The sequence below is a fragment of the Trichosurus vulpecula genome, chromosome 1, assembly GCF_011100635.1.
Source record: "Trichosurus vulpecula isolate mTriVul1 chromosome 1, mTriVul1.pri, whole genome shotgun sequence".
Taxonomy (NCBI): Eukaryota; Metazoa; Chordata; class Mammalia; order Diprotodontia; family Phalangeridae; genus Trichosurus; species Trichosurus vulpecula.
In genome coordinates, this window is record NC_050573.1 from 93,301,436 (window position 1) to 93,316,065 (window position 14,630).

Consider the following 14,630-nt stretch of genomic DNA (forward strand, 5'->3'; position numbering starts at 1 on the left):
CTGCGGTAATGAGCTACAGAATGTTTTCAAGGAAGGGAGTGGTCAGAACTACAATTTAGGAATATCAGTTTGGCAATATTGTAGACTACAGGGTACATGAGAGAGGACAGAGATTGGAAGTAAGGAGACATATTCTGAAGCTATTGGTATTAGGAGGGTGAAAGGCTATGAATATCTGAACTATGGTGGTGGGTGTGTAATTGGGAAGAAGTTGATAGACGTGTATGTAATGTGGATTTTAGTGTATGTAAGGTGGATTTTGCTATATATTTTTTTTAGTTAATAGTTCCCAGGATCATAGATAGTAGTTACCAGAATCCATGGCTGTAATCCCAGGCTCATGACTTTTAAACATCTCCACTAGGCTTTCACATCATATTATAACCTTAAACTATTGTAAACATTTGAATTAAGCTGGTAAAAATCTACTGCCCGTGCACCGTGCTAAGTCACCATGATATTGCTAAAGTTAGTGAAAACTTGTCAGGCTATTGCTGGCAAGTGAGCACTGGTCAGTAAGTGGGGAACAGGAATGCACAAAGGGGAATATGCATGTGTGCATGTCTTCACCTGCCCCAATGAAGGCTTAGGGGAATTTGTGAATGTGTGTGCTTATCTCGATTGGCCTGCATGGAGACTTAGGGGATCCTGTAGGAGTTGGAACTCCCATTCTTGCCCACCCTTGCAAGAAGAATAATTAGGGGATGTTGTAGGAATTGTGCTCCCATTATCAGCAACCACTTTGAGAAGACTAGAATAAAGTAAGCTTAGTTAACCACTTATTATGTCTCTAATACTTTCCTTCTGGCTGCCCGGATCAAGAATGAAACTCCTAGAGAGAGAGAGAGTGCTAGAACACATGCTAGAAAAGCTCTCCTGTGTTACCTCCCTCCCCAACAATTGGGATAGTCAGTGTTATCTGTGTTACAACATGAAAAGTGTGGCATAGAGGTAGATGTGACCAAACTTGGCACCTGATAGAAAATGGGGGGTGAGGGGAAGGGAAAAATCAAGGATGAGTCTGAAATCATGGACCTGAGTCACTAAAAGGATTGTGCTGTCTTCACTAGAAATGAAAATATTTAGAGGGTGGACAAATTTAGAGGAAAAGATAATTTATGGACAAGGGTGCCAATGTTTCATTACCCACTCTCAACCCAGTCCTTCAATGCTTTTTCTGTACAAGATCTCTGGCAACTTATGGCACAAAACTCAAGATTTCCTTGTATTCCCAACATAGCAGAAAGCAGGAATTCTAGGAATATCACCTAGGAATGCTATGCTCCAAGATGTATACTGTTCAATCATGCATTTGTCTCATTTGGGTCTCTTACTCTCCCACCTTTCACAGCACAGCTCTGCAGATGCAGCATAGTTGGTCAGCCTAAAAACTTGGCCTAGAGATTCTGTCTCTTTCTTTTTTTTACATGCTGCCTACAGGCAGACTCAGAGTGGGAAAGGAGATGTCTCACTCATCAGAAACAATAGCAGCAGCTCTTACCTTATATTGGACAGATCAATTGTTCAGGCTCTCTGACTGTTGTGACACAAGTATAAATAAAGACAAAGTCTCTGCCCTTGAGGAAATAACATGCCAGAAGGAGAGATAGGAAACATACACAAATAATTCTAGTACAAGGTAGCATATGACAAATGCTTTGAGAGAGGCACAATCTGGTATGACAATTCAAAGTTAGGAGAGATTCCTTTTTGGTACAGGAAATTTAGGTTGCTTCTCCTCAACTCTTGCTTATTTGTACGTGTGGTATGCACTGAAAATTATAATATTAGTTAAAAACATAATAATAGTTGACAACAGAATAATAACTATTGCAAATATTCTGTATTAATCACTGAACATTTTGGTTTAGAATTGTGAAAAGGATCTCTTAGACTATCTAGCCCAAACTCCTCCTTTTACGGACATGGAGCCTGAGTCTCAAAATAAAATAACTTGTCCAAGCCCATACACAATTAACAGGTGGAAGAGGTGGGATTTGAATCCAAGTCTAATTTCAAATTTCTAATTTCAAACCCAGTGAGTACTCTTGATGAATTCAAGCATATTCCCTCCTAACCTTTCTACAGAGAAAAGCATAGAGACTGGATGATCCTCTTTCTCCTAAGGCAAAGATTCTAATTTTTCCATGGCCGTTAAAATTCTAGGCAAATAGTCTTTTGTCCTTATAACCTACCTTTTCAGTTTTACTATATGTTACTTCCCTTCACAGGTACTTCAAATAAGTCAAATTGGTCATGCTGTTCCTCATTACATACTATCTCCTATTTTTACCTTTGCACAGGCTGGCTTCCATGTGTAGTATTTTTATCTTCACCTCAGGGAATCCAAGCTTCCTTAAAAGCACCACCTTACAAATGGGGTGGTTTTTGATTATCCCAGATTCTGGTGCTTTCTCTTCCTGAAATTACCTTGTACTTACATTGGACACATTTTGTAGATGCTTTTATACCTACATGCTATTTTCCCCAACAGAATGTAAGCTCTTTTGGGGCAGGGACTCTAGGATGTGGAAAACTGAGACACTAATGTATTGTTAATGGAGTTGTGAACTCCCCCCATTCTGGAGAGCAATTTGGAACTATATACCCAAAGGCCTGTAAAGCTGTGCATACCCATTGACACAGCAACACCACTATCGGGTTTGTATCTCAAAAAGATCAAAGCAAAAGGAAAAGGATCTATTTGTACAAAGATATGTTTAGCCGTTCTTTTTTTGTGGCAAAGAATTGGAAATTGAGGGGATACCCATCATTTGGGAAGTTGCTGAAGAAGTTGTGTTATATAATTGTGATGGAATACTATAGGGAATGACAAACAGGATGACTTAAAAAAAACCCTAAACTGAAAAACCTGAACTCATGCAAATTAAGTGAGCAGATCTAGAAGAACACTGTACATAGTAACAGCAATGTTACAGCAATGTAGTAATCAACTGTGAAAGACTTGGTACTCTGATCAAGAAAATGATCCAAGAAAATTCCAAAGGATTCGTGATTAAAAATACTATCCAAATTGCTTGCAACTCCACCAACAATGCAATAGTGTTCCAATTTTACCCACGTTTACTCCAGCATTTGTTATTTTTCTGTTTCAGAGCTATGCCCAAAGGACTATAAAAATGTGCATACCCTTTGACCCAGCAATGCCACTTCTAGGGCTGTATCCCAAAGGGATCATACAAGGGGGAAAAGGACCCATATGTAAAAAAAATATTTATAGCAGCTCTTTTTGTGGTAGCAAAGAATTGGAAATCAAGGGGGTGCCCATCAATTGGGGAATGGCTAAACAAATTGTGGTATATGAATGTAATGAAATACTATTGTGCTATTAAAAATGAGGAGCAGATGGACTTTAGAAGAACTTGGAGAGACTTATATGATCCGATGATGAGTGAAGGGAGCAGACCAGGAGAACATTATACACAACCACGGTTGCGATGACTAACTTTGATAGACTTGGCTCTTCTCAATAATACAAGGTTCTAAGACAGCTCCAAAAGACTCATGATGGAAAAGGCTATTCACATCTAGAGAAAAAAATACAGAGTATGAATACAGATTGAAGCAAACTATTTCCTCTCTCTTTTTTAAATTTTATGTTATTTTTGGTTTTGTTCCATCTTTCTTATAGTTCATTACATTGGTTATAATTCTTCTTTACAACTTGATTAATGGGAAAATAACTTTGATGTGAAGGTATATGTAGAACCTTTATCAGATTATATGCCTCCTTGGGGGAGTGGAAGAGGAGAGGAGAAAGAGGGGGAGAAAATTTGGAACTCAAAAACTTGTGGAACTGAGTGTCGTAAACTAAAAAAAAATAATTTTTAAAGAAAAAAAAAGCTTCTCCTGGGAAAAAAAGAAAAATATTATCCACCTCCAGAGACAAAACTGATGAACTATGAGCCCATATTGAAGAAAACTTTTTAAAACTGTCTTTATTTTTCATGATTTTTTTTGTCTGTATTTTAGCTGTGTTGCTAATATGGAAATGTTTTGCATTACTTCACTTTTCTAGTTTTCTTTGTCATTCAATCCATCAAAGCGTGTGTTAATGAGCATGCTCATGAGAATAATACGTTATGTTTCTATATCACTTTACAAGTATTTATTTATGTGCTAGGCATTCTATTAAGCACTTATGAGAAAGTTTGTATGTATTATCAAATTTGAAATAGGTGGAATAGGAATTGCTATTCCTCTTTTGCAAATAAGACATCCAAGACTTTGAGAAGTTATATAACTTATCTGAGGACGCGATTAGTAGGTTGCAAAGAGGGAAGAAAATCCCAAGTCTTACAAGACTAATAAATACTCTTTCCTCTTCTCCAAGCCTTCCTTCTAGAGCACCTACTTAAAATTCCTCTTATGCATGAACTCTTCTGTTTCTTCAATTTTTTTTTTCACCTAGAAGGGACTTTTCTTCACTTAGTAGTCCAATTCACACCTGAGAAACCATATTTTGTACAAGATACATAACAAGTGGTCCTCTGGACTCTTCTTGAAGACCCCATTGAAGTGAGGGAACACCCACTACTTCAGGGTAGCCCATTCCATTTTTTGACAACTCTAATTGCAAGGCAATTCTTCCTAGCATCAAGCCTAACTTTGCCTATTTGCAACTTCCATCCACTACTCCTAGCTAACATTTTGAAACCAAAAAACATAAGTGTAGTCTATCTTTCTACTTGACAACACTTCAAATACCTGAAGACAACTATGATGTCTCCCTTAAATCTACTGCTTTCTAAACTAAACATCTCCAGTCTCTTCTACCAATTAGAGTATGGATGAATTTGAGGTTCTTTGCCAACGTGGTTGTCCTCCTCCAAATCTCCTCTAGCTTAACAGTGTCCTTCCTAAACTTTGGTGCCCACTCCCCCCTGCCAGTCTCCAGCCAGCTCTGCACACACTAAAATATTGCTTAGACTCTTTTTTTTGCCACATTTGGCAGATGTCACATGGGAAAGAAACCAGATCTATAAAATGGGTATAATAATGGTACCATTTCATAGAGTTATTGTGAAAATTAAAGGAGATAATATGATTGAAACAGTTTGAAAATATTAAAGCATTATATAAATGTTTGCTATGATTGTTATTTAGTTCATGTCAAAATATATTACAATGATTGATTCCTCACCCTCTGTCCCCTAGCCCCATTGCTCTACTATACAAGATTAGCTTCTTTGGACAGGAATGGCTCCTTTGTAAAATGATATGGTTATCAACCTGTTCTCTTCTTGACATTATGAAATTAATTGAGATTCCACAGTTTCTTTTGCTACAACAATTCTCAAAAGGGAAGGCCTGGATTACAAATCCTGCTAATCCTGAAAAGAAAAGTAGGAGTGTGAGTAACCTATTCTTCTAAGTATTCAAGTGCATTGTCTTTGTTTCACTTATTAGGATTGAAATTGGGGGCGGAGCCAAGATGGCAGCTGGTAAGCAGGGAATAGTGTGAGCTCCCTACGGAGACCCTCCAAAAACTTATAAAAAATGGCTCTGAACCAATTCTAGAATGGCAGAACCCACAAAACAGCAGAGGGAAGCAGGGCTCTAGCCCAGGACAGCCTGGATGGTCTCTGAGTGAGGTCTATCCCACACGGAGCTCGGAGCTGGGAGCTGGGAGCTGGGAACGGAGTGGAGCAGAGGCCAGCCTGAGCAGCGTGGACCATCCAGACCAGAAGCTGGGCGGAGGGGGCCCTAGCGCCCTGAATCAGTGAGCTGCGGCAGTTACGAGACTTCTCAACCCACAAACACGAAAGACTGCTGAGAAGGTTAGTGGGAAAAGCTGCGGGAGTGGAAGGAGTTCGCGGTTCGGCTTCCAGCCCCAGGGGCAGCGGAAGTGGGGCAGCTACAGCTGTTGTTACTTCCTGCTCCAGGCCCACCCGGTGGGAGGAATTAAGTGGCGGATCAGAGCAGGAGTGCACAGCCTGCCGAAGATCTAAGCCCAGTTCGGGTTGGGGTTCTTGGGGAAGGAGCAGTGCTGGTGTGGCAGAGCTGGCACCTGCCCCCCAAATGTGGAACATAGAACTCTGTAGTCTACAAGCAGTCATACCCCACTGAAAAACTCAAGGGTCAAGTTAGTTGGCTGGGAATATGGCCAGGTAGCGAAAACACACCGAGATTCAGTCTCAGACTTTGCATTCTTTCTTTGCTGACAAAGAAGACCAAAACATACAGACAGAAGAAATTAATAAAGTCAAAGAGCCTACAACAGAAACCTCCAAGAAAAACATGAACTGGCCCCAGGCCATGGAAGAGCTCAAAAAGGAGTTGGAAAAGCAAGTTAGAGAAGTAGAGGAAAAATTGGGAAGAGAAATGAGAAGGATGCGAGAAAACCATGAAAAACAAGTCAATGACTTGCTAAAGGAGACCCAAAAAAATACTGAAAAATACACTGAAGAAAACACCACCTTAAAAAATAGACTAACTCAAATGGCAAAAGAGCTCCAAAAAGCCAATGAGGAGAAGAATGCCTTGAAAGGCAGAATTAGCCAAATGGAAAAGGAGGTCCAAAAGACCACTGAAGAAAATACTACTTTAAAAATTAGATTGGAGCAAGTGGAAGCTAGTGACTTTATGAGAAATCAAGATATTATAAAACAGAACCAAAGGAATGAAAAAAATGGAAGACAATGTCAAATACCTCATTGGAAAAACCACTGACCTGGAAAATAGATCCAGGAGAGATAATTTAAAAATTATTGGACTACCTGAAAGGCATGATCAAAAAAAGAGCCTAGATATCATCTTTCAAGAAATTATCAAGGAGAACTGCCCTGATATTCTAGAGCCACAGGGCAAAATAGAAATTGAAAGAATCCATTGATCGCCTCCTCAAATAGATCCCAAAAAGAAATCTCCTAGGAATATTGTCGCCAAATTCCAGAGCTCTCAGATCAAGGAGAAAATACTGCAAGCAGCCAGAAAGAAACAATTTGAGTATTGTGGAAACCCAATCAGAATAATCCAAGATCTGGCAGCTTCTACATTAAGAGATCGAAGGGCTTGGAATACGATATTCCGGAGGTCAATGGAGCTAGGATTAAAACCTGGAATCACCTACCCAGCAAAACTGAGTATCATGCTCCAAGGCAAAATATGGACTTTCAATAAAATAGAGGACTTTCAAGCTTTCTCAGTGAAAAGACCAGAACTGAATAGAAAATTTGACTTTCAAACACAAGAATCAAGAGAAGCATGAAAAGGTAATCAAGAAAAAGAACAAGAAAAAGAAATTGCAAGGAATTTACTAAAGGTGAACTGTTTTGTTGACATTCCTACATGGAAAGATGACGAGTATGATTCATGAAACCTCAGTATTAGGGTAGCTGAACGGAATATGCATACATATATGTTTATGTATATATATGGGTGAATGTGTATGTACGTATATATCTATGTGTGTGTGTGTGTATATATATATATATATATATATATGTAGAGAGAGAGAGAGAGAGAGAGAGAGAGAGAGAGGACACAGGGTGAGTTGAAGATGAAGGGAAGATATCTAAAAGAAATAAAATCATATTAAGGATTGAGAGAGGAACATACTGAGAGATAGAATGGGGTGGATTATCTTGCATAAAGGAGGCAAGAGCAAGCAGTTCTGTGGGAGGAGGGGAGAGGGCGGATGAGGGGGGAATGAGTGAACATTGCTCTCATCAGATTTGGCCTAAGGAGGGAATACCATACATACCCAATGGGGAATCTTACCCCACAGGAAAGAAGAGTGAAGAAGATAAAAATAAATGGGGGGGCGATGATGGAGGGGAGGGCTGATGGGGGTGGAGGTAGTCAAAAACAGACACTTTCGAAAGGGGATAGGGTCAAGGGAGAAAATTCAATAAAGGGTGATGGGTTGGGAAGGAGCAAAATATAGTTAGTCTTTCACAACATGAGTATTGTGGAAGGGTTACACATAATGATACACATGTGGCCTATGTTGAATTGCTTGACTTCTTAGGGAGGATGGGGGTGGGAAGGGAAGAGGGGAGAGAATTTGGAACTCAAAGTTTTAAAAACAGATGTTCAAAAACAAACAAAAATGTTTTTGCATGCAACTAGAAAATAAGATACACAGGCAATGGGGTGTAGAAATTTATCTTGCCCTACAAGAAAGGAAGGGAAAAGGGGATGGGAGGGGAGTGGGGTGACAGAGGGGAGTGCTGACTGGGGAACAGGACAACCAGAATATACGCCATCTTGGAGTGGGGGGGGAGGGTAGAAATGGGGAGAAAATTTGTAATTCAAACTCGTGTGAAAATCAATGCTGAAAACTAAATATGTTAAATAAAATTTTAAAAAAAAGGATTGAAATTGAAATGGGCAAATGGGGGCAACATGGCTCAACCTTTCAAGTATGACTTGCTTAATAAATGGTTAGCATGGTGCTAGACGGTGGGTGGGGGGGGTGGGTTGGAGTACACAGTAGAAAATAAAGCAAGATTTACAGGCTCAAAGACTGAAAACAATAGGGAAACTTACAGACTATCTAATGCAGCTTCCTTATGATAAAGATTAGTAAACTGAGGCTCAGAGATATAATGTTCCTTGCTCAAGGAAGTGCCTTCCTCAAAACTAGAATTGAAATATGGATTTCTTTATTCTTTCAATCATTAGGCCTTGACAAACCCAGAGGAGAGTGACTTTCAATGGCAGAATGGCTGTACACATTGTGGTATATGATCATGATGGAAAACTACTGTGCTATAAAAAGTGATGAGCTCCTTGATTGTAGAAAAGCATGGAGAGATTTGAACAAAATAACAAAGAGCAAATGAGCAGAACCCAGAAAACACTGTATACAGTAACAGCAATATTGTTTGAAGAACAACTTTGAGTGTCTAAGTCATTTTGACTATTACAAATACCCAAATTAACTACAAAGGGACATATGAAAGAAGATGCTATCTGTATCCAGAGAAATAACTGATAAAGATAAATATGTATAGAATAATTATATGTATATGTTATATATGTGTTTGTATGTATATATTTGTGTCTAGTGGTATACATATCCAGGTGGGGAGAGAGAAGAAAAAAGGGGGAAAATTACATGATAACTTTATTATACATTTAAAGGGAATAGCAAGTTGAACATAATAGATTGGCAGTTTCATATGCAATCATCTTTTTTATTCTACTATGTTATGGAATAATTTGTATTATTTCATAAATTAAAAATGAGAGAGAGAGAAAGAGAGGGAGATCATGAAAATATGATTGATCCACATTTCTCCATTAGTCTGCAGTTTGGCTCTGATTTTGTCTCTAGGTGTCCTTTGTGTGTTTAATTGCCTTGATGCAACCTACTGCCAGCCCCATGTCCTATTCTCCTCCCAACTCCCTGTCAAGGAGTACTTGCTTTGATTGTCTTGCACTCAGACTTCATAGAATGATAAAGTCATAGACTGTTAGAATTGTAAACTTGGTTTAACCCATGCCTAAGCAAGAATCCTATCTATATCAGTTACAAATTGTCATCCAATCTCTGCTTGATTCCCTCACTTCTTATGAAGGAAGCTCATTCTATTTTGGGTAAGCTCTAAATGTTTGGAAACTTATCCTTATATTAAGCAGAAACTTGTTTCTTCTGTTGTTTTCCCCTTGTTGTGTTTAATCCCTTCCTCATATGATAGTCCTTTAGATCTTTGCCAGCAGCTAGCATGTTTAACACCCCCAATTTCTAATATTCCATAGTGGCACTAATTCATCACCTAACCTGGTTATCTTCCTCTACACAAATTCTAGCTGGTCAGTATCCTTGCAGTCTGTGGTACCAGAGCTGGACACAGTACATGTGATCTGAAGAGGTTAAGGGACAGTGAGACTCTCACCTCACTCATTCTGGACCCTGTGTTCCTATTAATGAAGCATAAAATCACATTAGTTCTTTTGGCTGCCATACCATGACACTGAGCCAATGGATCACTAAAACCCTCAAGCATTTTCCCATATGCTGTTTTCAAACCACATATCCTCCACGATCTATCTACGCAGTAGATTTTTTTAATCCAAGGATGGAATTTATTTATTGTATCCCTAGAACAGAGCTTCACGGTACTATAAGAAAAAGAAAAGAGATAGAGGCAAAAATCTCAAAAACCCAACACAACTTAGAAGCCACCTGTAACAACCACAGCTAAACAAGAATTCTTTCTACATTTCATCAGACAAGTGGGTCACCTAGCCTTCAATTGAATGAATACCTCCAATGAGGGGGAGCCCACTACTCTTGAGCTAGCTTATCCTCCCTTTTTTGTTTCTTCTTCTTCTTCTCCTTCTTCTTCTTCTCCTTCTTCTTCTCCTTCTCTTTCTTCTTCTTCTTCTTCTTCTTCTTCTTCTTCTTCTTCTTCTTCTTCTTCTTATTCTTCTTCTTCTTCTTCTTCTTCTTCTCCTTCTCCTTCTCCTTCTCCTTCTCCTTCTCCTTCTCCTTCTCCTTCTCCTTCTCCTTCTCCTTCTCCTTCTCCTTCTCCTTCTCCTTCTCCTTCTCCTTCTCCTTCTCCTTCTCCTTCTCCTTCTCCTTCTCCTTCTCCTTCTCCTTCTCCTTCTCCTTCTCCTTCTCCTTCTCCTTCTCCTTCTCTTCTTCTTCTTCTTCTTCTTCTTCTTCTTCTTCTTCTTCTTCTTCTTCTTCTTCTTCTTCTTCTTCTTCTTCTTCTTCTTCTCCTTCTTCTTCTCCTTCTTCTCCTCCTCCTCCTCCTCTTCTTCCTCCTCCTCCTCTTTCTCCTCCTCCTCCTCCTCCTCCTCCTCCTCCTCCTCCTCCTCCTCCTTTATCTGTGTTTTCTTTCCAGACAGGGCTAATGTGGAAATGTTTTGCATAACTACAGATGTGTAATCTATATTAAATTGCTTGCCTTCTCATGGAGAGGTGAGGGGCAGAAGAGAGGGAAAGAATTTTGAAACTCAAAATTTTAAAAAATGAATGTTAAAACTTGTTTTTATATGTAACTAGAAAACTAACATGTATACACAATATGTGTATGTATACATATAAATGTATGCATATATGTATGTGTACTTATGTGTGTGTATGTATATAAATAGGATATGGTCAAACACAGTACCATGTGTTATCTACTTGAGACATCCTTAACGTTATCATTGAACCTCTAATTCTCGTCTTCAGAACATTCAATAAGTTGTAAATGCTTCTAATTATGCTCTCATCTATCACACATTTCGCCAAAAGAATAATAGGAGAAGCATTCTCCAATTCCTTTTCTCCTTCTGTTCAGAGGGTCTTTAGAATTTTTATGACAATATTGCTTCCCTTTCTGCCTTCATTGATCTTCACATAAATGCATTCTACTATGCTTCATTCCTCTGGCTCCTGAATTACCTCACATGGGTATGTCTTCTGAATATGCAATGCCACTCTTCTCTTTGGCTCCACCACAACATACTGTTCACCTTCTACCTATTCTAAGTCTCTTTTTTTGAATTCCTATATATTATAGATCCCTCTCAGTTTGTGTCATCTCAAAATGGACAGGGAAAGCAATAAGATGGCTTTTACAATAATTTAAATGAGAGGCTATGAAAACCTGAACTATGATGGTGTGTGAATTGAGAAAAGGGAATTCATTCAAGTATAGTATAGAGCAAGGCTTCTTAAACTTTTTCCACTCATGACCCCTTTCCATTTTGGCAACTTTCTAGGTTGCATGGCCTGAAGGCCTGTGCAGTGCAAAGTAAGCATGTTTTGTGTTTAGAAAAAAAGGCTGCAGTGATGTTTCCTGATGCAAGATGGGCAAGCACTGCCAGAAACATCTCAGATTCATTATGCATTTGATTTTTCATTAGTTTTTGGTTGTTGTGTGTTCAGAAACCTTTTACTGTTTCCAAATTTTTCGTAGTCTTATATGGGGTCATGACCCATAGTTTAAGAAGCACTAGAAAGAAAGTACAAGATTGGATGATTGATTAGATATATGAGTTGAGGATGACTGCAAAGTTTTAGACATAGACTAGAATGATAGTGGTCTCCTTATAGTCCTTAAAGGGACAATATCACGTTCAAAATGTTCATAAGGCATTTGATGATGCAGTACTGGAGTTCAGGAAAGAGACTAGGCTGGAAAAAATAGATATTCAAGTAGTCCACACAGGCATGATAACTAAACCCATGGTAGCTGAGGGGATAACCACATGAGAGAAGAGAAAGAAAAAAGACAACTCAGTGTAAGGGGACAGACTATCCTGTCCACTATGACAAATGTAAGAGAGCAGATCTGTTTTGCCTTAATTATGCCAATTGTAGGGTGGCATACCCTGGGGGAGAATACTGAAATACCAAAAGAAAGAGGGGCTTATACCAGTTTGATTATTAATAGGTTTATTAGGGCTAATTGGATTGTTTAAAGGCATTTACTCATATGAGGCCATTCATCCTGAGCAGTAGAAGGACAAAGTAACATTGTGAATACCCACACCAACCCTAGGCTAGACCAGATGTTACATAGAAAGAGAACAAAAAAGGCATAGTGCCAGGGATGACCCAGGGTCACATGCAAATATCTCACGGGATATTTGGAGCTTCTTTTGCTGTTTACATTTATTCAAGGTACTTTACATTTTCTGTGAAACTCAAGGTCACCTTCCTAAGCTCTGTACACCCAGGACAAAGCTTTGAGGTGGGGCATTAATAGTTAGTAGGTATGACATGTTTGCAGATCTAACCAAAGAAACTGAAAAGGAGCAGGCAGACAAATAATATAAGATATAGAGTAATCATGGTGACATAAACTCAGAACAGAGTATCCAGGATGAGAAGGAGGTCACAAATATTGGATGAGGTTGAAAGGTCAAAAAAGATTAGAGTCCTATGATTCCACACAGATTCTACACAGTCCTCCTCCTCCTCCTTCTCCTCCTCCTTCTCCTCCTCCTCCTCCTCCTCCCCCTCTCTTCCTTCTGCTCCTCCTCCTCCTGCTCCTTCCATATGCCACTATATTTTTTACAAGGCTATCAACTTGCTATTGCTTCAGACTCACTCTCATCTATCCCAAGGATTTCATCAAATCAGTATATTGCTCCATCTCTACTCTGTCTGAGTTTCCCAATACTTTACCACTCAGGAATCAGGGTCCTAGTGTGTTCAGGGAAGAGAAATTAGACCAATTTCTCTGGAGTAGAGTTCCTGCTGGCTTAGGTTAATTCATGTTAGAAGCCAATGCAGAGCTGAGTTCTGTCTCTTAAGATGTCCTTAACTTCCCCCAAACAAACAAATAGACAAAAAGTATCAAAAATCTATGATATCTTGGCCATTTCAACATCTTTATGGGAAAGGTTGCTCCAGGTACCCTAAGGCAACATGATACTTTCAAATATGAAGAAATACAAATCACAAGAGAATTTTGTGAATTCTCTCTTCCAGTTAACATTTCCCTTGAACAGAGAGATTATTTTTTTTACAAGGAAATGTAAGGCAGCAGGTAATTTCCATCCACAAAAATGTTCCAAAATCTCCATCCTACAGAGCAGGCTTTTGGAAGAAGTTTTACTTCGTGATGAAAATGAACTTCTCAGGCAATCAAAATTGAATCATGGAATCCAATGGCATGAAGAAACCACATAGGTCATTTAATTGCCTAAAGCACGAATTCCCTCTATGGTCTCTTATTCAGGTGGCTCATTTTTACAGAGCTCAATATCTCACGAGGTAGTCCAATCCATAGAAAGGCAGCTCTCATAGTTAGGATTTTTTTTCCTTAGGAGACTTGAAAGCTATCACATAATGTTCATTGCACACTGATACATTCTCAAGTGAACTTGGCCTTCATAAGTATACATCAATACTCTTACTCTTCTCTAACTCTCTATCATACTCTCCCCAGGGGCTATTGCAAACTTTTTGTCTTCATCTCCTGGCCTGACAGACCAACTTTTCCACTCTCTCATCAGAGGATCTCATCTTGAACTTTACTGAGAAAATCTAATTCATCTCCCATGATGACTCTCTTCTCCCTTACTCCATATCGCAAGACTACTTTACATCATTCCCCATTACCTTCTCTTTTTTTCTTTCTCTGAGAGGAAGGTTATAACACCTCCCTGCTTATGGTCTTGATTCCATTCCCTTCATTCTCCATCAGGAGCTTAAATTTTGATTACTTTTCGGTAGAGTGCTGATCCTGGAGCCAAGAAGACTTGAATTCATATGTTACCTAAGACGTTTACTAGTTGCGTATCTTTGTGCAAGTCACTTAACCTCTAATTGCCTCAGTTTCCTCATCTGTAAAATGGGGATAATAACAGCACCTACCTCATAGGGTTATTGTGAGGATCACATGAGATAATAATTGTAAAGCACTTAGTACAGTGCCTGGCACAGAGTCAGTGCTATATCAATACTAGCTGCTATTATTATCAGTATTATTTTTTTTTTATCTGGCTGCAGACACTTGCTAATTATTTGATACTGGTCAAACTACTTAACCTCGGTTTGCCTCAGTTTTTCATCTTTAAAATGAGGATAATAATAGCACCTACCTCATAGGTTGTTATGAGGATCTAGTGAGATAATTGTAAAGTGCTTAGCACAGTTCCTAGTGTGTGGTAAGTGCTATATAAATTCTTCGTCTTCTTCTTTTTCTTCTTCC